General features: G+C 41.4%; 1 protein-coding gene across 9 annotated transcripts in view; it reads right to left on the bottom strand.

Annotated features, from left to right (window-relative positions):
- Slc10a7 (solute carrier family 10 member 7) overlaps positions 1-21807 on the bottom strand; it is a 238983-nt gene that overhangs the window by 171362 nt on the left and 45814 nt on the right. Inside the window, exon 4 of one of the 9 annotated variants that reach the window (XM_027404918.2) lies at positions 20940-21066. The exons of the other annotated variants lie outside the window; for them this stretch is intronic. The gene's annotated coding sequence lies outside the window, so the exon portion shown is untranslated. Of the gene's footprint in view, positions 1-20939; positions 21067-21807 lie in introns of those variants that run through there. 9 annotated transcript variants of the gene reach the window in all.

Raw genomic sequence — 21807 nt, 5'->3', positions numbered from 1 at the left:
GCGAGTGCCAAAAGACTGCGCCTATGGAGGGACCACCAGTAACATCAAGCCTGCCATAGCTTCTGATAAGCTCACTGTGACCTTGTGCTACTAGGAGATGGGCAAGCAACACTTGAGACACTCTGGAATTGATGTGGTTATCCCAGACTACTCTGTGTGTTTCCAAGGGCAGGGCAGGTCTCAGCCAAAGCTGTTCCTTATTGCCATGTAAAGACAACAGAAAAGGGAAGATGGCACCTATAGTCTGTGGCTGGAACTGAGGCCCGCTGAGCTCAACATTCTTCCCTCTGTATGACTTCTGTGCCTACTGCATCCTAGAGCAAGGAAGAGCGGGGTATGACCAGCATTGCCTACCTGGCACTTGCCACTGTGGTCAGAGGCTAATCTGACAGACTCTTAGATGGGAAAAAAAAAAAAAATCATTGAGTTTTTTCAAAATGAAGAAGAAGACTGAAAGCTTAATGACGTTGCAGGTGCTCTGGACGTCATTTTCTTCACCAAATGGGTGTCTCTCACCATCTAGGTCTTCTGGATCCCCAAAGCCTGACCCTTGACTTCCTGTAATGGGTATTCCCTTCCTGCTCCAAGGTGCCTCTGGAACCTTCTATGCATTTTAGTCAATCCTAGGACCCAAGAGTAGATCAGCAAAACCAAGACCCCTCCTGCCCCAGACCCTACTCAGCACCAAAACCCAGGTCTCGTTCCTCGTCAATAGATAATGTGACCTTGTTGGTTTGTGAGGATTGGGAAGAAGGAATATAGAGACAAGGGGTTAAAAATGGGGAGCTGACTAGAAGTTCAGCACGTAGCATACTGACAACCTGGAGTCTGCTCCCTGGAACCCACACTGTAAAAGGAGAGAATCAACTCTCACAGGTTGTCCTCTGACTGCCACACTCACACACATGGCATTGTTCAGGCATGCTCATGCATGCTCGTGCACACACAAATAAATGTTTATAAAAGGCCAAAAATAGCCAGATGGTGGTAGCGCAAGCCTTTAATCCCAGCACTCGGAAGGCAGAGGCAGGCAGATCTCTGTGAGTTCAAGACCAGCCTGGTCTACAAAAGCTAGTTCCAGGACAGCCTCCAAAAGCCACAGAGAAACCCTGCCTTGAACCCCACTCCAAAAGCGGTCAAAAATAAAAGGCACAAGATTCCCATACTTTAACAACCAGCCCAACAGACCATTGCTGATGATTTATGATATTTAGACATGGATGGATTCCTAAGATGCTATGGTGATTTATCCAAACGGCCAGTCTCATGAAAAGCCCATTGGAATGCAGTTTATTCTTAAACAAGATGGTGGGGTGTCTGCCTGGTCACCTAGATATGCATCCTACACAAACAGTCATGAGCTAAGATGAAGTAACTTCTTCCTTAGCCCTGACAGAAAGACCTTCCCCTCAGTGCTGTCATCCTCTCTTTCGTGAGGGTGGGGGCTGGGGGTAAGGAAGAGATTGAGAGAGATGACAATATAAAACTACCTTTATGCCCTGAGGAATGAAACAGCTTCTTAAACAAACTGTCACATGGAAAAGAAAAGGCTAGTATGTATTCATAACTTAAAGACTCACTTTGGAACACTCTAATTACTCTTCATCTAAAAACCACTTCTGGAATTAATACGATTATGTATTTTTATAAATGTTGACACCTATCCTACTTAAGAGTAAATGTCTGCTATTGAATTGCTGTTCCAGGAGTAAACTGTAATTTTTTTCTAATTTCTGCAGATCCATTTCTTGATACCAGGGTGGAAAAAAATTTTATAGCCTTTATCTTGAGGTGAACAGTGTGCTATTCTTATTTGTAACTATTCCTTTCAATTCAGGCATGGAAAAAATATGCAAGTTCCTGTTTCTGGGCACTAAATTGAATCAGGTGTCCTCTTCTCTTAAGAAAATTAAGTTGCTTTTGTGCTGGCGTGTTTTAATGAGAACAGAGTCGGCCGACAGTGACAAATGGCAATGACACCAGAGAGAGCATGTAAGCAGGACAATATGTGCACGGTACAGGCTTACAGCCTATTTTTCACTGACTACTCTGAATGACTTCGCTGTTTCTTAAGGGGCCTATTAATCTCAAATTTAGTTATTACACAACGTTTATTTGAACATATATTCTGCGGATGATGACAGTTAATAAAGGAAATCTTTCACAAGCTGTATTTTTACATATTGTTCCAACTACAGCTCCTACTGCTTTGATGGTATTGATGGAATAGTCTACATTGTTTGTACCATGCTTTTTTTTTTTTTAAGGCACATATATTCAGATTCCTTTCTAAGCACATGGGGACTCTTAAATAACTGTTAAAATGCATAAAAAAAAAAGTCCTCACACAGACTGGTAAAAGTAAAAGGACATCTTAACCATTCAACAAAAATCGTTTAATGTGCAAACTGACCCTTCTAAGACAAACCAGATGCCTTTTAACACTTTTAGAGCTTGGACGCCTAATATGTACCAGCCCTTGCATACCAATCCACTCTCACAGTCTGCACAGAGCCAGAGACAGAAGACACAATCAATTTTCTTAAGGTGCAAAAAGAATCAAATAGCAGCTACAGTGCTACTCCTTAGCATGCTTTTGTCATAAGACACCAGGTGCTGAAAACAGTCTGAGTTATCTCTAGTCTGCTTAAAAGGATCCTTCTTACATTTTCCTCAAAATATTTATCAACTCAAATAGATCCTTCAGTGCAGACTGTGGTTCTGGTTCTGGGAGAAATAGTTACTTTAAGTAAACCTGGTGTGCAATAATGAAATTCCACAACAGCCTAGAGGAAGACTTGCTAGTGTCCTTTATCATCCATGTGACTTCCTCCAAAATCTCAGTTTCAGTGAAGCCAGAGCATTCTAGTGGGCAGGGTCCTTGGATTCACTGATAAGCCCTTTACAATCAGAAATGAAACTCCAGAGAGGAAAGAGGTCTTTCCCCAAGGTCATGTGGGATAGCAGCAAAGTCAAAGTGATGTCCCCTCCAGGCCATTCTGCTACCTCTCTATTACAGCCACATTGGCCGGTTCATACATGAGTTTAAACAGCCATCCATAGATAATGGCTTGTACATTTGAATTGTAAAATATTAAATAAGTATGCAGAAGCCAACATATTAACATAGTTATGGTTATGTGGGATAATGGACTATAAACATTTTTCCTCTGTGTTGTTGCTTGATTTTTAAGGTTTTTGTATTGCCTATATATTTAGTAAGGGGAAAACCCATAAAACCGATGTTAGATATTAAGTATAATTAGAATCTTGGACTCACTCATCAACCTTTGGGCGAACATAGCATAACAGTGTGTATATCAGGGTCTGCTAAGATAATGGCCTGAAGACAAGTAAAAGGGGAAACTACCTACCTAGCCATCTTCACCGTATCATCACTACAGGGACAAACTGCAGGTACAAACCAGAATAGCAAGTCTACAACTCAAAACACTTAAGATTTGCTTTTTATATAGCATATTAACCTCATATAAACATCTAGGATGAAGCCGAACAGAAATCGTTTAAACTATGATATAGTACTTGACATTATATATTGTAATAATGCCAATTTGCTGATATTCCTGAAGTCTGATTTTTCTTTATCTTGAGGGTTTCCAATCTCCACCAAAAAAGGACTACACAAAATATTCCTCTACTCATTCATTTGTTCAACACAAATTTGTTAAGCCTAACCATAAAACCAGGTCCTTGGAATACAAACTCAATAGCCTCTAGAGTCACAGTTAAAGACAATAGCCTAAAACAGATCAATGACTTCAAAAAGTTAAGCAAATCTGGCAATTAATGACCCTGCATTCTTTGTATCTCCTAGTGGCACACAACAAGCTTCTGATCAATTAATGGAAGCTCTATTCTGTGCCAACCAAGGACGAAGCTCCCAGCACACCAGGAGAAAATCTGGCCCCAAACTCCCCTGGCACTTTGTGTAGAAGGGCGTCCACAAAACGGAAGTGACAATCTATGTCAAAGTGATCTAGGGTTTCTTACAAGTGTTAGATGCTAGCTACTCAGCTCTGTAATCTCTGCTCTTTTCCATCCATTAAGACTGTGGACCTCAACGTTTCTCAAGAGAGCAGTGGATCAATCCCTCAGCAATCGCTCTCCCATCAGCCTTTCATCAGTAATAAACAGCCTTCTGACCATCTCCACAGAACTGCAGCACTGCTATGAACTGCAGCACTGCTATGGACCACAGGCTGTGCACGCTAGCCCTCCTTCCTCAAAAAGGTGCCACTGAAGTCACTAACAAATAGGGCCTGTCCGCCCTTCAGAGTCTCCGGTCAGAAACTGGCTGGATGTACTCTTCTGGAGTTTCCCATTGAGATTATATGTTAGAAATCACATGTTCAGCACGGAATTGGAATTCTCCCCTTTTCTGACATATTCATTTGAGATTATTTCTTCATTATTGTCATTAGACGTCCTGAGCAATAAATATTAATCTGGCTCTTATAGGAAGAAATATCAACATTCGGTATTGGCTCCAATAACTTTTTTTCTTTATTTTATTTTTTGTTTTCGGTTTTTCAAAAAAGGGTTTCTCTCTATCTCTGGCTGTCCTGGAACTCACTTTGTAGACCAGGCTGGCCTAGAACTCACAGAGATCCACCTGCCTCTGTCTCCTGAGTGCTGGGACTAAATGCATGCGCCATCACTCCTGGCTCTAACATAACTTCTTTTTACTGTTTTATATTTATGTAGTCTGTGTGTACACATGTGTGTGCTTGTGCATGGGTGTGCACACCCCATGGTGCTATAGGTAGCTTACAAGACAGTCTGTGGGGCTCTGCTCTCTTCTCTCACCCCGTGGGCTCTGGGGATGGAACTCGGGTCATCAGGCTCGGCAGCCGCTATGCCTTTTGCCTGCTGACCCATCTCACCAGGCCTAGTGTAACATTGAAAACTCATCCAGAGAATACAATAACATTAGCCTGATGTCAAATCCATCCAAAGCATCAAAAGAACAGCAGAAAATAATAATTCTAGCAATACAGAAATACTTCATTGTGCAATGGGCTTTACTTTAGGAATACATGATTGGTTTATGATTTGAAAAATCAATCAATGCTTCTAATTCAAATTAAAAAATGGAGAAAAAAATCAATCAAGGCACTTCACCTTATCAGTGATTTTTTAAAAAGTGGTCAATTCAAAACTATATGCTAAAATTCATGATGGATGTGGTGGCACTAGCCCATATTCCCAGCACTCAGGAGGCTGAGGCAGGAAAACTGAAAGTTCAAACCAACCTGGGACACAGAGTAAGACACACAGAGGCTGGGGAGATGATTCATGGATAATGCCCTTAGTAAGCAAGCATGAGGACCAGAGTTCAAGACTTGAAACCTCCATAAAAGCCGGGTGAGTGAGATAACCCATCTATAATCCCAGCGCTTGGTCGGGAGACGGGTAGAGAGTATCCCCTAGGGCAATCCAGTTGGCTTGACCAGATAAATTGGTACTCTCTGAGTTCATCGAGAGATCCTGCCTCAGTAAATAAAATGGAAATGGCTCTTCTAACCTCACACACGTATATGCAAGCACACATATGTGTGTACACACCGCTTAGAAAACTAAAATTCCTAAGAATGCACAGTAATGGGATTGAGGATATGCTATCACTCTGTTTCTAGGTAACCCTGGACATGTTGAAGACCAGGAATAAAGAAAGGCTCCAGGGTAGAAGAAACCAGCTACACCACAAAAATGACTTTAACTTTGCTTAATTTGCAACCAGATATGAAATTTTAACTTGCATTTGTCTTTTAAATGTCCCTGATAATTAAGAACTGCCTTCAAAAACTGGAAAAGAAAAGTTACTGGCCAATCCTCTACTAAGTGGAAGCCCTCCGGTGTGATGACCAGCCACACTGAAGGCAAAAACAACTCTCCCATTTTTGCTACAAAAGGCGTCCTGCAATTGTCTATGTTTGTGCATCTAACTTTTGGATTCTGTGGTTTCTGACATAAGCCTGCATTTATATCTTTTATGCAATAACAAACTTTTAATTCTCCTCCCTAATCTGGTTTGATTTTTTTTACCTTGACTGCCTGAAAGTCCTAGCTGTGAAATAATGCTACACAAAGAAATAAAGGGATACAGGCAGGAAGGATGAAATAAACCAGGAATTTACATTTTACCACCATTGTTCCCTTTAAAAACAAGAAAAAGTAAATGCAGTTTTCATTGTTGCAGAGCATAAAATTTACATATAAAACAATAAATTGCTATGTACCAACAAGAAATAATTTTAAATTGAAATTAATGAAAATGCTACTTATAAGTAATATAAACACAGTTAATAGGTACAGAATTTGGGTTTTAAAACCTACAAAACACTAACAGAAAAAAAACTTAAATTTCTAACTAGGGACTAGTTTAGGGCAACGGCTCAGTCAGTAAAATGCTTGCAGTGCAGATAGAAGGGGGCCTGAGTGCAAGCCTCAGCGCTGTGAAAAAGTCAGGTATGGTGAAGCATATGTAGAATCCCAGGGCTGAGGGGGAGGGGAAGCCAGGGCAATGCCTGGGGTTCACTGGCTGGCCAGTCTAGCTTCAGGTCCCTGTAAAGACCTTATCTCCAAAACCAAGGGAGATGGCCATCCTGAGAAAACACATGCAAAGTTGACCTCTGTATCTGGACATGTGTACACATATATACTCAGACCTGCACTAGTATTCCCATAGACATAAATAAATACACACACACACACACACACACACACACACACACACACACACACACACACACACACACACACGCACGCACATACCCACCCAGACATACAAATAAAAACAGCTTAAGAGGTAGAGCTTAAAACTTCCAATATTATCATGTCAAATCTTTCTCTGTTAACCTAAATAGTCATTGTAATCTCAAAATATGCACAGGGTTTTTAGTATACATTGACTCGATGAGTAAAATTTACTTTAAAAATAAACTTTATTTATTTATCTGCTTATTTTTTCAATGCATCACTTTCTTGAGGAAAAAGAACAAGAACAAAGCTGGTGTCCTCTGGATTCAACACTTACTGAGAAGCCACACTGAGCAAGGGAGGAAACTGCCCTGAGCACGATGCACTGCTGACCAAGGCTCACAGAACAGCAGATCTGGAGGATGACCTTCCTGCAGATACGAGCTGCTTTTTGACAAGAGTGCAAGGGCAGCTCAATGGGGACAGGACAAACTTACCACGTGAGAACTACTCTGTCACATGCCACCCAGACAAAAAAAGCCAAAGGAAAAACGAACCAGGAGGCTCACCTTATAAAGTAGAACCATTTGATCCAGCCACCCTATCATCAGGGTTACCAACTTATTAATTGGAAATTATAACACCAGCTTTATAAAATTACTGTGAGATTAAGTTAGATGGTTATATTAAAAACCCAGGTATCATAGAAAATGTCATAAAACCTATGGCCCCGATGCTGTTCCTTATACAAGTGTCTGTCCTCTGACATGGGAATCAAAAAATACCACAGCATTTGAAAAATAAACATGTCTAAAAGGATCCCCAGAAAAACCGCCTTCTTTCTTGCACTCACACCCCACGTGCTCTGTAGTACACACTCTACACTTCAGCTCACAGTGGTCCGTGCTGACTGAGTTTACAGTGTTTTAAGCTCCTGCATCATATCACAAATAAAGCACAAACCGCTTCTTAGATGCAACTGCAAGAAGTAGGATTTAAATAAATGAATGCAATCCAAAATGCCATGAGGTGTGAGAACCAACAACTGTGTGAGTACTTAAAGAGAGATTGGCCACAGGCTGGAAGGGTGGCTCAGTGGGGGAGTTGTTTGCTGGCAGGCCCGATGACCCAAGTTTGATACCCAAGACTCACAAGGAAGGAGAGAACCAACTCCTGCAAGTTGTTCTCTACCCAGACATGTATACTGTAACATACACACACACACACACACACACACACACACACACACACACACACACACACACACGCATCTGTGTAATAAAAAAAATTATCTAAAAGATAATAATGAAGAGTGGTCAGTGGGCTGGACTCTAACTCAGTACATTAAAGTCTAGCGCATGTGTGTGCACATGTGCTCATGTATATCCCTAAGAGTGAGTGCAAGCTTATTTATGCAATCCATGGCACACATGTGAAGGCCAGAGAGCAAACTCAGATGTCAGCCCTCATCATCCACCCTGCTCGAGGTGGCTCTCCTGGTTGTGTGCCATTGCATATAACAAGCTTCCAGGGACAGGCCTGTCTTCAGCCACCCATCTCTCTGTAGGAGCACTAGGACCACAGATGCGCACTGGAGTGCCCAGCTGTTGTGGGAGACTTGAACTGGAGTCCTCATGCTCTCATACAAGCACTTTACCCACTGAGCCATCGCCCCAGTGCCCTAGAGTAACCTTCCAGGAGAAAGCAGTTCTTCCTGAGTCTGTGTCTTTAGGACTGTGCTGCCAAAGTGAATAGGGGAGAAAGGCGTGGCAACGAACTACCATTACCAACCTGCCATTACCTTGGGACAATGACATCAATTCTGCTTCCCCAAACACTAGACTCTTTCTTTAACATGTCAATAATTAACAAATGGTTATGACTTGGATTTTGCTAAGTGAATAATAAAAATAAACTCACTATTAAAATTTTAATTTTCTTTTTTTCAAATAAAGACTAATTGGATATACTTTTCAGTAACTATGACGCACTGATTACTTTGTTAGTTGAGTGAGTATTCTCCTTTACAGTGCACCACTGATAATGTGGATCTTCATTGATTTATGCAGAGAAGAACATACAGATCCTTCTTATGTCTATGAAGATCACAGCTGAGTTTAAAACCAAGCTTCAAGGCTTTACTTATATCTACAAATAATAGAGTGATATTAACGGAAGAAGTAGAGAAAGTTTCCCAGCTTCCTAATTGAATAGTAGCCTAGGGTGGAATGGGATAGTAGCCTGAGAGGACATAATAATCTGACTGGCTGAACTGGAATTAGGAGGAAGAGCTTCCAAATAGTCTTCCTTCCCTAGGCCATTAATCTTTATCTCACTCACAAACACTATGTAGATAGGATATATATGAATATCAAAAATACACGGCAAGGAAATCACGTAGACACACTAAAAAGTACACTAGTCAGTAGGCAGCAAAGCACTAAATCGACTTCAAATTTTTATTAAGGGTATCCTTCTGTAGTGACTGGAGGTATATTAGCTTAGTGGGCCATGCAATCGCCATAGCACCACAACTAATGGACTGCCAGGAGATGATTTAATAAAGAGAGCCAGCTGAACAGCAGTGTATAAGTGACTCTGACAACCTGAGGCTTTCTTCTGGTCAGATGCTTTATATCTGTAAGTGACATTCTTTTTTTTTAGGAAAAAAAAAAGGCCCGAGAAGATAACTCACAGAAGGGTTTGCTCTCACAGAAGCGCCCAAACGTTTTTATTTAAGTTCAGAGTGCCAAGACCTTCACATGTGACTCCACTTGTAACACTGTGAATGATCTCGCTCAACAATGCATGCATTCAGCAACTACAATGGGTGTTAGTGCTGTGGGTGGTTGTGGTAAAGCAAAAGAGCAATATCTTAAATGTCACCTTCTAGATTATACTTGAAAAATGGGAGTGACAGGAATGGGGTGGGCTGAATAAAAGCATTTATTGATCAACATTTCTACAATATATTTTAAAGAACTATATATGTAATGGATCAGAGTTGGGAGGAAGGTAAATTTGCCCCTTTCTAGTCTTGTTAGGAGTAAGGAAAGCATCAATTTCTTCACCAGTCTTAAAAATGCCACATATTCCACCTGACCCAACAATGCCACTTCTAAAAACTTATCTAAGAAGGGGTTGGGGAGCAGGGCGTTGGTGGCGCATGCCTTTAATCCCAGCACTCGGGAGGCAGAGGCAGGTGAGTTCAAGGCCAGCCTGGTCTCCAGAGCGAGTGCCAGGATAGGCTCCAAAGCTACACAGAGAAACCCTGTCTCGAAAAACCAAAAAAAAAAAAGGGGGGGGCATTGGGGAAGCTCAAGCAAGGGCAAGGTTCAGTCCTCCCTCAGCTCTACAAAGAAAAAAAATTACCTAAGAAAATGATATGACACCAACAAAAGACTTAACCCAAGAGGTCATAATTATTTTAAATAACATTATTTATTTTAAATAACAAAACCATATTATCTTAGATAACAAAAACCATAAGTTTATCAAGAGCTAAGGACACAAAGACTACGCCTAAGAATATGGTTATCTATCTACCAGTGAGCAAAATAATAATAATAATAATAATAATAATAATAATAATAATAATTTGGTTATATGTTCTAGATTATCACTAGGAGCATATAATGCTTTCATAATAAAAAGAACCATACAGGGACATAAAATCTGGCTCTAGCACTGTTGTGGAATAATGTCGTTTAACTAGAGTTTGCTAAATGTATAACACTGTTATACATATACAGTGTCTACCAATGTGAAATGCAATATATGACAGTGAATGGGTGCCAAGAACGTTTTTCTTGATATTCAAGCCAAAATGACACTTAGGTATGTGATCACATGATAATATAAACTAACTCCAAAATAAAAAATAGCATGATATTAGGAAAGCATCTTCTTCTGTAATTATCAAAGTGGGGGAATGAATCACAAAAAAATGGACATGTGAACATGGCTGGCCAGCAGGCTGCAAAGAGACAGGTGAGGGTCTGAATGCAGCAAATCACAAAGAAGAAAGATGGTTTAAATGCTGAGAGCCCCGGACGGTATCTGCTGTGAACAGTTTGGATTTCCTTAAAAAAAACCTTATTATACTCTTAGAAAAAGCATCTCTTTAACCTATTCCTTATAAAAGAAAAAAAGACAGGGGAAGCCTGCTCGGGGTGTGAGACCCCAGTTTGTTTTTAGGATGCTCACTTTCTTGCAAAATGAAGACATGGCTTCCCATCTGCACCTGTCCATCAAACAGCTCCACACAGAGTAACATTGAAGTTACTGGAAACCATTGCTATGTGTAACAGAGCTGTTGCTAAATTCTCAGTAAGCTGGGCATGGTAGTGCACACCTGTAATTCCAGGAGTGGGAACAGCGGAAGGAGAATCCAGGTCAGCCCTGTATCAAATCTTAATCAGTTAACTAATTAATTAAATAAAAACTGTGTTCATAGAGCCCATCCAGTACTAGGCAGTCTGGGGCTGAGTGACACACTCTTGCCACTTTTCCTCTCCCATCTTTTTTCCACCTCTTCTTTTATCTCACCAAAGCCTCTGCCCCAGACTCATAATGAAAGTCACTGGAAACAGGTTTATGAGCTTACTATTTTTCTATTTCTAAGCACATAAGAAAATAAATGACTTGAAAGTAAAAATACTACTTTTGCTTTGAAACTGTGTTTGATCTATCTTTAAAACATTATGATTTAAAACTTATCCTTGAGAAAATTCAGGAACAAAACAAGGTTTTTGGGCATAATCAAATTCTGTATCCTTTCGAAAAGTGTTTTTGATCAACATCAGGTAATTAACTTCAATTCTTCATCCCCCCAACCTCTGAAAGACAGCACCGTTAAAAGAGGTTGTTGGTTTTTAAATTACATGTATGTGTGTGCCTACGCACGTGAAGGACGGTGCCCACAGGCCAGAAGAGGGCATCAGATCACTTGCTTCTGCAGTTACAGTTGTAAGCTACCTGATGCCGATGCTGGCAACGGAAGTCAGGTCCTCTGCAAAAGCGGTGCTCTTCTCTCGAATGCTGAGCCCATTCTCCAGCCCTTCTCACCAACATTAGTCTCAACATAGCATTCTTTACTGAAGCAGACAAAAAGGAGCCACCTTTGCGTCTTTCAAAGCTACAGTGCTGCCTACATAGACTACTTCTGCACAAAATACCCACCTTGACCAGGAGGTTCACAAGGGCTGAAAGAGCAGGTGGAATTTACCACTTCCTACCCAATGACCCTCTGTACGTCCCACCCATTCAGGCTCCAGAGATCTTAGTCACCTAACTGGTCTTTGTCACACACCAAGTGAGTCAACTGGCATAGACAGACTCCTTGAGAATATGAATGAGAGGGTTACTGAAATTAGCCCTCCGTCTCTACCCACATCTAGCTTAAATTCAAGATCTGAATCATGAGCCTAATTAAAGATTTTCCCGAAGCATCTTTTAGCCAGCTCTTTTACTTCCTTTCCTGCATTTCCATCCTCTTTCTAATCTCAAAGTTGAAAAAGGTTTACATCTTTTAGAGAAAAAAAATGTGGATGTCTTTTTAAAGTGAATTCCCTTAACTACGCCTTACATCTACTTTCTAATCCCAACTCACTTAATTAAATTCAGTGTGAATTTAAATTGCAATTAACATCTTTTGAGGGATTACATGCTCTAATCACAATTATACAGTGAATATTTAAAACACATACATTTTGTTACATTATCTGAAATGCAAATTGGGAGTCCAAAAAAAGATGTTTAATAAAAATGTATAATACTGAAGACTTTATTATGAAAGCTAAGGGACTAGAATTGAGGTTGTAAAGAGTAAAGCACAGATACAAGTACAAAAACAAATTGCCTTACCTCTAAAACCCCTGGAATTGGCCCCACTTGGCTCCCATTTAACCTAGCTTCATCACAGTTTAAAAACTCACTTGCAAGGGGTTTCATTAACCAAACTGAATTTCATCTTTCTCCCATACCAGTGGCTCAGTCTTAAACAAGATGCAAGCCATACAATTCTCTAAGAGCCAACTATGTTTTTCTAGTCAGGTGTAGTGGCTGGTGCCTATACTGGAGATTCTGCCAAATGAACCAGGAATACTGCTCTGCGGCCACACTAGGCCACCAAGTAAAATCTAGACCAAGGCCACAGAATGATGTGCTGTCTCCAAACTAAAAAATTAAATACAGAAAACAAAAAAAAAAAAGTTCTGATTGAATAATTTTAATGGAATGGTTTATTTTATTTGACTGTTTCTTCAAAATAGCATCCCACAAGAATGAGAAGGGTGACCTTCACAGAACACCTGTATTCCAGACAAGTGTCACTTTATTAAACCTTCACAATAACTCTGAAGTACGATTCCATTTTATAGATATAAGCACAAGGCTCAGCAAAATCATGTTCATTGCTTTGGCCTCACTGTGCACAACACCTGACAGAAACAACTTAAAGGAGGGGGACATATTTGGGCTTACAGTTTCAGAGGACTCGGCCCTTCATGGCCACAGGGGCTCCTCATCTGACAGCAAACTTGGAGGCTGGGAACATGGGGAACCAGCGGTACAGAAGCCTGCAAGGCATACATCTTGTCACCTGCTTCCACCAATCAGGCCCCACAGCCTGCAAGCTGGGGACCAACTTCTTGAATCATAAACCCACAAGAGACATTCCAGAGTCACTCTATAATAATGTGTTTAGGACACACCAACTTTAATGAATCAGGGTGAAGTTGGGATTTGACTTCTAAACTCCTGCTCCTAAGAGGCGAAGATGAGAGCATTGTCTACCAGTGCTGCACAGCTAATGCTGCAGACCATAGTCCTCTCAAGCAGGTCACTGGACTGTGGAAACCTCAGCAGTCACCTTCATCTCTGATGGGTAAGCTCTAAAAGGAATCTTCAAGAAGTTTTATATCTTGGGCTCCTCCTGTCAAACTCAAGATCCTACCTACTGAAAGCCAGGCCTCCTGAGGTGGGCTCTTCAGATGGAGCTGGGCTGCATCATGAAGATAGAGTGTTGTCATCTCTACCCAGGTTCCCTTGGTAACTTCCTCTTTTATCCTCAGGACTTTGTGTACTTAGCATATTGTTACCTCCAGAACTAGGTTTAAGAAAAAGATTCCTTTCCTTCCCTATCTGTTTTCTGATAGCAAACAGGTTCCCACACAACTGTTGTGGCTGTTTTCCTAGCAAACGGACGAGCTCTTCCTTTTATCTTTTGCAATCATGCATCCACTCAGTCAATCAGAACACCAAGTTAGTAAGCTCCATGTGGGCCAGCTATGGAGAGTGGGGTTTAAAGAAGCTCTCAAGGATCTTGGGAGATGGCTCGTGGTCTAAGAGCACTGTGCACTAGCTGATGACTCCAGTTGGTTTCGAGAACCCGTATCAGGCACTCACAATCACCTGGAACTCTGGTTCTAGGAGATCTGACATTCTCTTCTTGCCTGCATGGGCACCTGTACTTATGTGGGCATTTGCATGTGCACATGCACATACACACACAAAAATAAGAATAAATCACCAGGTGGTGGTGGCTCACGCCTTTAATACCAGGGCTCAGGAGGCAGAGGCAGGCAGATCTCTGTGAGTTTGAGGCCAGCCTGGTCTACAGAGTTCCAGGACAGGTTCCAAAGCTACTGAGAAACTGTCTTGAAAAAAATAAATAAAAATTTTAAAAAGAGCAAATAATTTTTAAACACAGTTCTGTGTGTAGTCCTCATCATGTTTTCTTTCATGTTTGTTCATGCTCCCATAATCAGTCTCTGTGTTCCATATGACGGGGCAATGTCTCATGTGACACCATATCTGAACAAGGATGAACATTAATACACTGTGCTTTGTATGTCCCCAGTTTATGTGTTGGAACTTTATCAACTTAGTCTCCAGCATAAAAGGATGGAGAGACTCTAAGTCCAGAGGTATTTGAGCCAACAGAGCTCTATTCTCATGGACATGTTATTCATGCAGCAGCAGGTAAGGGTGAGCTGGCGTGTTTGCTCTGACTCCCTGTGATGCCCTCTGCCATGTTACACAGCAGGAAAGCAGCCCTCACCCAAAGCTGACGTGATGACAGCACTGTGTTCTTGGACTTCCCAACTTCAGAACCATGAGCTAAGTAAACCTCGAACCCATATAAATTATCCAGTAGTATTCAGATGACTAACACAAAACATAACAAAGGCTGGGAGACAGATTCTAGTATGTAGCTAATTATCTACAACAGTGAAGATATGCAGGCCACAGGGGCCCAGACTCAGTTTACATTAGTCTGATGAGTACGAAAGTGTCTACTTACATTAACACTGTAAGAATTAATACAGCTCATATAATTCCTTGGCACATCAAATGCTGAATAAATACCACCTGCTATTAGCCATTATTAGTTGTTTAAGTAGCAGCATGTTACTAGGTACACAGGACCATTCATGAAGAAATACAGACACAAAATTCCCGGTACCTTTGAAAGTCAAGACGAACAATTTCATATAGAAAGTTCAGTAGGCAAAGTGCAGCATGAGGACCTGTGCTGAGATCTGCAGCACTCAGGCAAGAAGCCCAGCATGGCAAAGCAACCTGCAAGCCCAGCTCTGAAGGGGCAGCTGCGTTGAAGAAAGAGAGAAGGCCAGGAGAGGCTGAGAAGCATGCAGCAGACAAGAGAAGCCCTGGGCTTGGGGTCTAGGAGCCTGGATTCTCACTGATTCTCAATACTACTCTTAAAATCAACACTAGTGTTCAGGAGTGTGATGAGTTCCACTGTGTCTGAGAAACTGGGAAATGTAAGACTGTCCCTTTCTCAAGAGCGTGTCAGTCTGTGAGAGCCCAGCAGGTGCTAAGCTGAAGCTGCTAAGAAGCTAAGGACAGGCCAGCAAAATGGCCTGGCCAGCAAAGGCGCCGACTGTCAAGCTTCATACCACGCGTTTGATCCTCAGGTCCCACACAGTATAGAGAGAAAACATCCCACAAGTTGTCCTCTGACCTACACACAAGTGTCATAGCACATGAATGCCCCCAACACAGAAGAAAATAAAGAAAGAAATGTGATATTTTTATTAAAGAAGCAAACTAAAGTGTGGTTGATGGTGAATGCCTGGGATCCCACCACTTCAGGAGGCTCAAGTAGGATTGAGCTGGAAGCCAACCTGGGCTACATGGGGGGGGGGGGACACATACAGACTACTTTACAAAACCCAAGAAATTTCTCTAAAATCATACATACCCTAAGGAGACTTCCTGATTCCCCAGTGCTGGGTCTCTCTGTGTATGGTAGTATACTAGTTATGATCTTTCAGCAAGCTTGAAGCCTACACTACCTGTCAGGAGGAGATCATAAAAAAGGCATCTTTTCACTATCTCTTAAATACCTCTTTCATGGACTTCTGGCTTCTTTTAAAATAATTACTGTGTTTACAACTAGGGCTCAAACTCAATCCATTATTTTAAATGCCACTGCTAAAGGATACCATGGGCTAGAGCTCCTCTGTAGACATTCCCAGACACCTCTGATCTGACATGCAGATACATATTTTATACAATGATACAGTAGACATAAGGATGTATACATGTGGGTAGATATTCTAGGCATAGATACACAATGTAAGTGCACACATATGTCCCAGGTATACAACTAAATAGGTAGTAGAGATATGATCTAAAAGAATTGTGCTACAAAGGACTGCTTAGACAGAAAGAGTTCCACTCCCTTTATTCTAAAGTCACAAAGCATCATTTTTGTGCGCGCATGCACGGGAATATGCAGTTATGTGCTCACAGAGACCAGAGGATGGCAGGTCTTCTCTCTGTCACCCTCTACTTTATCCCCTTAAGACAGAGTCTCTCAGTGAACCAGGCACTTGCTGTTTTTCAGCCACACAGGGTGACCAGCAAGTCCCATTGGGCCTCCAGTTCCTATCACCATTCCCACACCTACACATAGCACTGGGGTTTCAGGTATGCACAGTCATGTTCAATTTTTGCATGTAAGTGCTAGGGGTCCTCGTGCTTGTGTGAGCAAGCCTTCTTATCCATGTGCTATCTCCTCAGCCATAATGACCCTTTCAGAAAGAAGATGCCTTCTACTATGACACCAGATATTTAACCTCAAACTTCACAAAATTTCCAATACTATATGAAAATGGCATTTGTGAAGTTACATTGTTTTGTTTTGTTTTGTTTTGTTTTCCGAGACAGGGTTTCCCTGTGTAGCTTTGGAGCCTATCCTGGCACTCACTCTGGAGACCAGGCTGGCCTCGAATTCACAGAGATCCGCCTGCCTCTGCCTCCCGAGTGCTGGGATTAAAGGCGTGCGCCACCAACACCCAGCTGTGAAGTTACATTTTAATGAAAGCAATCTTGTGGATTTTTTTTTAAACAGACATAGATAATTGTCTTATGATAATTCATAAGATAATGGCTTATGAAGGCCATGACAGCCACCGATTTTCTCCATTTGCTGACCTTGAGGGTCTGAGATCCCTCCTTGTAAATGTACAAAGCATCCCTAGAGCAAGCAGGTGTGTTGCTCTGGGAAAGGCACTGTGGGCACAGGCAGCTTGTACATACTACCCTTTTATATATCATTCTGTGCAATAGGAGGGGTGTTAGGAACGGACAGGAGATGTGTGCAAAATAATGCCTAGTCACACACTAGCCTCCAACCTCCCCACATCTGCACACTCTCTACCGACTGTAACAGCTGCCTAGACATTACAACCCAAGCTCTGCATTAAAGTGGAAGCAACGCTAGAAGCCCTGAATGATCCCAATGCCTTGGAAACTGCACTCACGGTAGAGTGGGAAGAAGCTCCTGAGCCCCACCCTGAGGAGCAACTGGCAGCGGGTGCTTCTGAGAGAGGAACAGTCAGGAAGTGTGTGGTCACCAGTGTTCAACCAACTCCGTAGATGACTCTACATCTACCAGTGAGTGTATGGACAGCACAAAGTGAGCTCACTGGGTGACTAATGGGAGGTGGGGGAACAGAGGACAGGAAATGAGAGGTGTTTTGGAGGTGGGTTGGATCTGGAGAAACAGGGGGTAAATAACAAAAATACATTGTTTGAAATTCCCAAATAATTAATAAAAATATGATATTAAAAAAAGAAATTCCACTCACACAATCCATAAAGGCAAGAAAATACCCTAATCATTTCCTCACCTCACTCATTCTAAAAAATAGCCCCTTTAAGCTGGTTTTTAAATCTGGATCAAAAATGAAGAGAAATAAAAAAGTGAAGGTTTAACACAAAAACATAAACCTTTAGGTATCCTAAAAAATATTGGTTTTATAAAATATAGAGTAACTGCAGAGTGAGTGTTAATAAAGATGCAAAAGAATTCGTTCCTGTGGGTGCTACACCTGCCGCCCAGTAAATCAGATCATCTTCATTTCAGACAGGAGCAAACACCAAACAGCAGCAACGAATAAGCCAACAAAGAAATGAAGAAGGAAGGGCTTTGTGGAGCACTATGAGAACTTCCAAATAAACTTTCCCTCCACTCGGGGTAAAATCTTCCTGCAGATTTCCTGCCCTCATTTGCATATCTGTGCAAGCCTATTCTCTCTTTCTTTTTTCCTTTCAAGCCCCTTTGCCCTTTCAATCATGAAGCATATTACTCCACTGTCAGGGCAAAGCAGTTCCTAACCACAGGGAACCCAGCTGGGATAGGAAGAGGGCAGCGGGCTCATGCATTAACATAATAATCCAACTGTGTTCCCATAGGCCCTTAGGGCAGACAGCATATTAGGTAGGCCTCCTGTGCAGACCCTGGCGGAAGCTACCTTATCACCTGCCCATCAACCTGTGGCAGCTAGAGCAGGCTCAGTCACCGTGGCTCCTGCCAAGCAGTGGTGCCCAATTACTTTTTCATAGAAGTCAGAAACCCACTTTCCTATGTCTGTTTAATGTGGTCATTGCATTTCCTTATTTGTGATTTGAATCTGCACTTGGGCATCCTCTCCAGGAGACTGACTTCTTGCCTTTTAACTTTTGGAAAGTCTAGTTGTCTAAAGTCCATTCTGCTAGAGCGGGTAGGGAAGAGACTCAAAAGGGACCTGAAATCACAAAAGGCCAAGTCAGTGAGAAGCTAACTGCTTGGTCACCAGTTGTCTATAGATACTTCCATCAATTCAGGGAGACCAAAAAAAGAAAGAAGGAAGGAAATAAAGGGAGAAAAAGGCAATCCTATACCCTGCCTTCTTTCAGTATAAACATTAAGCCCTCTGAGTTCGTCCTCCCAGAAACCATGAGGTGTTGAGCAAACTGACCTAACTTAAAATGTGTGTGCATAGGTGACAACAGCTTGCTGAAGGAAAATTGAGAAAGATATAACCAAAGGATTTTTTTCATTAAGTCATTATTGAAGACCCTTACCGAGAAAGAAAGAAAGGAAGGAAGGAAGGAAGGAAGGAAGGAAGGAAGGAAGGAAGGAAGGAAGAAGTTGGCCCGCTGGTTGCCTTTCACTGTCCACATAGTCCAGACTATGCTGAGTTAGGTTTCAACCTGTGACTTGTTCTATGTGTGATTTTCTTTCCAAGCTTCAGTACACGTTGCGAGTGAAGAAAACCAAGGGGTATGGTGCCACGAAGAAGGACATTCATAACTTTACACACCTCACCTTCAAAACCAAAACCTCCAAGTACGAATCACTTCAGTTAATTAAACACAGTAACCTCATTCCTTGAAATTGTTCCTTTAGAAGGTTGTAAAATAAAGGTGTGTGATTTGACGTTTAATTTAAGCTGGAAAGGGTGCCTTTAGAAGTACTCTTCATAACATTATTTCCAAGTACAACACTGCCAATTTAGCTAAGGGAACATTTGCCACTGATCATGGTTTCTAAATAAATGTGAGCTTCCAGGTTTTTATGAGTATTTTAATAAAAAATGAATCTCTACGCAAACAAAAATGTATTTATCTACTATTCTATGAATTTTAAATGTTAAAGAACCAACACTATTACTTAAGCCAACCAAGCTGGGTCTTTCGTGTGCAGTCTAATAATTAGGTAAAAATTAAGAAAGAAGGGTTATCTATGTCTATCTTGGCCCAGATCTTCAGGAGCTGTGACCAGTAGTCACAGCTTCAATGTCCCATTAGCACACGGTGGACGGAGGTACTCCACAGCCTGCCAGTTCTTTATGTCTATGAACACACCAGACAGGGCTGTGTACAAGGCAGGAACCTCAGCACCAAGAAATTTGTTTGCTCTTTAACAAACACCTGGGGAAAATTCAAATCAAGGAGAAGGAAAAAGTCCTAAAAAATGTTTTCTTCTGTGTGTAAATCTTGAGCTATTTAAGTCTCAAAACAATATAATACGTTACAGGGTGATGGAAAGTGTAAATACAAAATACTAAAACTCCATTATAAATATTAATGATTATATGTGTGTTAAACAACAAAATTATACACATCTCCTTCTTGATCTGTCGGGGATTCCAGGGACTCTTTATTCTTCATAAATTCTTACATCTTGACAAAATGTAATAGATCTTTCAAGTCATTAAATATAGAAACCTGATTTTTGATTAAAAAACAATAAACCATAGCTCTGTGTGGTGGTAACAGGATAAATAGTAGCAGACTTTATTTCTTAGAGGGGCATGCTTCCACTCTGGGGTAAACAAAAGAAATGCATTCGTACAAACCAAAAGCACAGTTATTCCATTAGTAGGAAGTGGTTTTAATGTAAATAGCAATTTATACAATAGCCAGAAGAATCTGGCCTCTAAAACAGTGGAGAGATGGTAATAAGGGCAGGATTTACCCTTGTTCCTAGATACTTTTGATGAGCTTTAAAAATTTTAGAACAAGCCAGGCATTGGTGGTGAACGCCTTCAATCCCAGCACTCAAGAGGCAGAGACAGGTGGATCTCTGTGAGTTTCAAGCCAGACTGGTCTCCAGAGCCAGTGCCAGGATAGGCTCCAAAGCTACACAGAAATACCCTGTCTGGAAAACAAACAAACAAACAAACAAAAGCAAAAATACAAAAAAACTTTTTAAAAATAAATACTGAACATAAACACATTACTTAACATTCAAATGAGTGTGAAATATCACTAGGAAACCCTGTGAGCCAAGTGTTACTTATGCCATAGTAAGATGCAGCAATTTGAGTGTCTGCACCACCCCCAGCAATGCTAAGCTGCACTGTCCTTCCCTGAAAAAGCCATACCTTCATGGGGTCTCCCAGAGCACCAACTCTCCAGAGAATTACTTGGGAAGGTGCCTCTTCTTCCCAGTAGGAGAAACTGATCCTCAAGGACTCCACCCACCCAGTTCAGTTTGGTGTAGACATGGCTTCAGAGATAGGATGCAGCTATTATATTTTGACATATCTGCCAAGGATAAAATTAAGTATGAAACATCAAAATTACAGGTTGAAATAAATGCCATCTTTCTTTCTTTCTGAAGAGCCCTTTCACTGTTGAAGCACAATACATTTTCCCCCAGGCAAAATCCCCAGGTTACAATAACTAAGTCTCATGTCTTTGGGGAACATGCTCCCCAAACCTTATCCTTAGGTACCTGACTATCCATAGGTTGTAGTTCTATTTCATATTTAATCATGCAAATCTTACTTTAAAAAAGGAAAATGGTCCATTTAAAATATTACTCAGATGCCACTGAGACAAGTTAATTTTCTAATATTTCTCAATTGTTGGCCTTTACTTTGGTAGTAGAGTTGGATGCCATAAGGAGTCAAAGGCTGATCATTCGTATACCCCAAACACAACTCTGGTTCCAGGAGTGTGATTTTCAAGTGTGCTTCCAGCATTTGGCACTGGAGACAGGAATCTGCCATCATCCAATACCACCCCCACCCCACCTTGGCCCTCAGCCTCTCAAGACACCATTCCAAATAGTAGTAAATGTCCCAAGGTCAATACTTCAAATGTAGAATGAAGATAATTGTTTTTTGCTTTTTTTTTTTTTTTTTGAGACAGGGGTTCTCTGTGTAGCTTTGAAGCCTATCCTGGCACTCATTCTGGAGACCAGGCTGGCCTCGAACTCACAGAGATCCACCTGCCTCTGCCTCCCGAGTCCTGGGATTAAAGGCGTGTGCCACCAACGCCCGT

Source organism: Cricetulus griseus, chromosome 3, assembly GCF_003668045.3.
Source record: "Cricetulus griseus strain 17A/GY chromosome 3, alternate assembly CriGri-PICRH-1.0, whole genome shotgun sequence".
NCBI classification, from domain to species: Eukaryota; Metazoa; Chordata; class Mammalia; order Rodentia; family Cricetidae; genus Cricetulus; species Cricetulus griseus.
The sequence above is the reverse complement of the archived record's forward strand: the minus strand, read 5'-3'. Positions and strand labels throughout refer to the sequence as shown.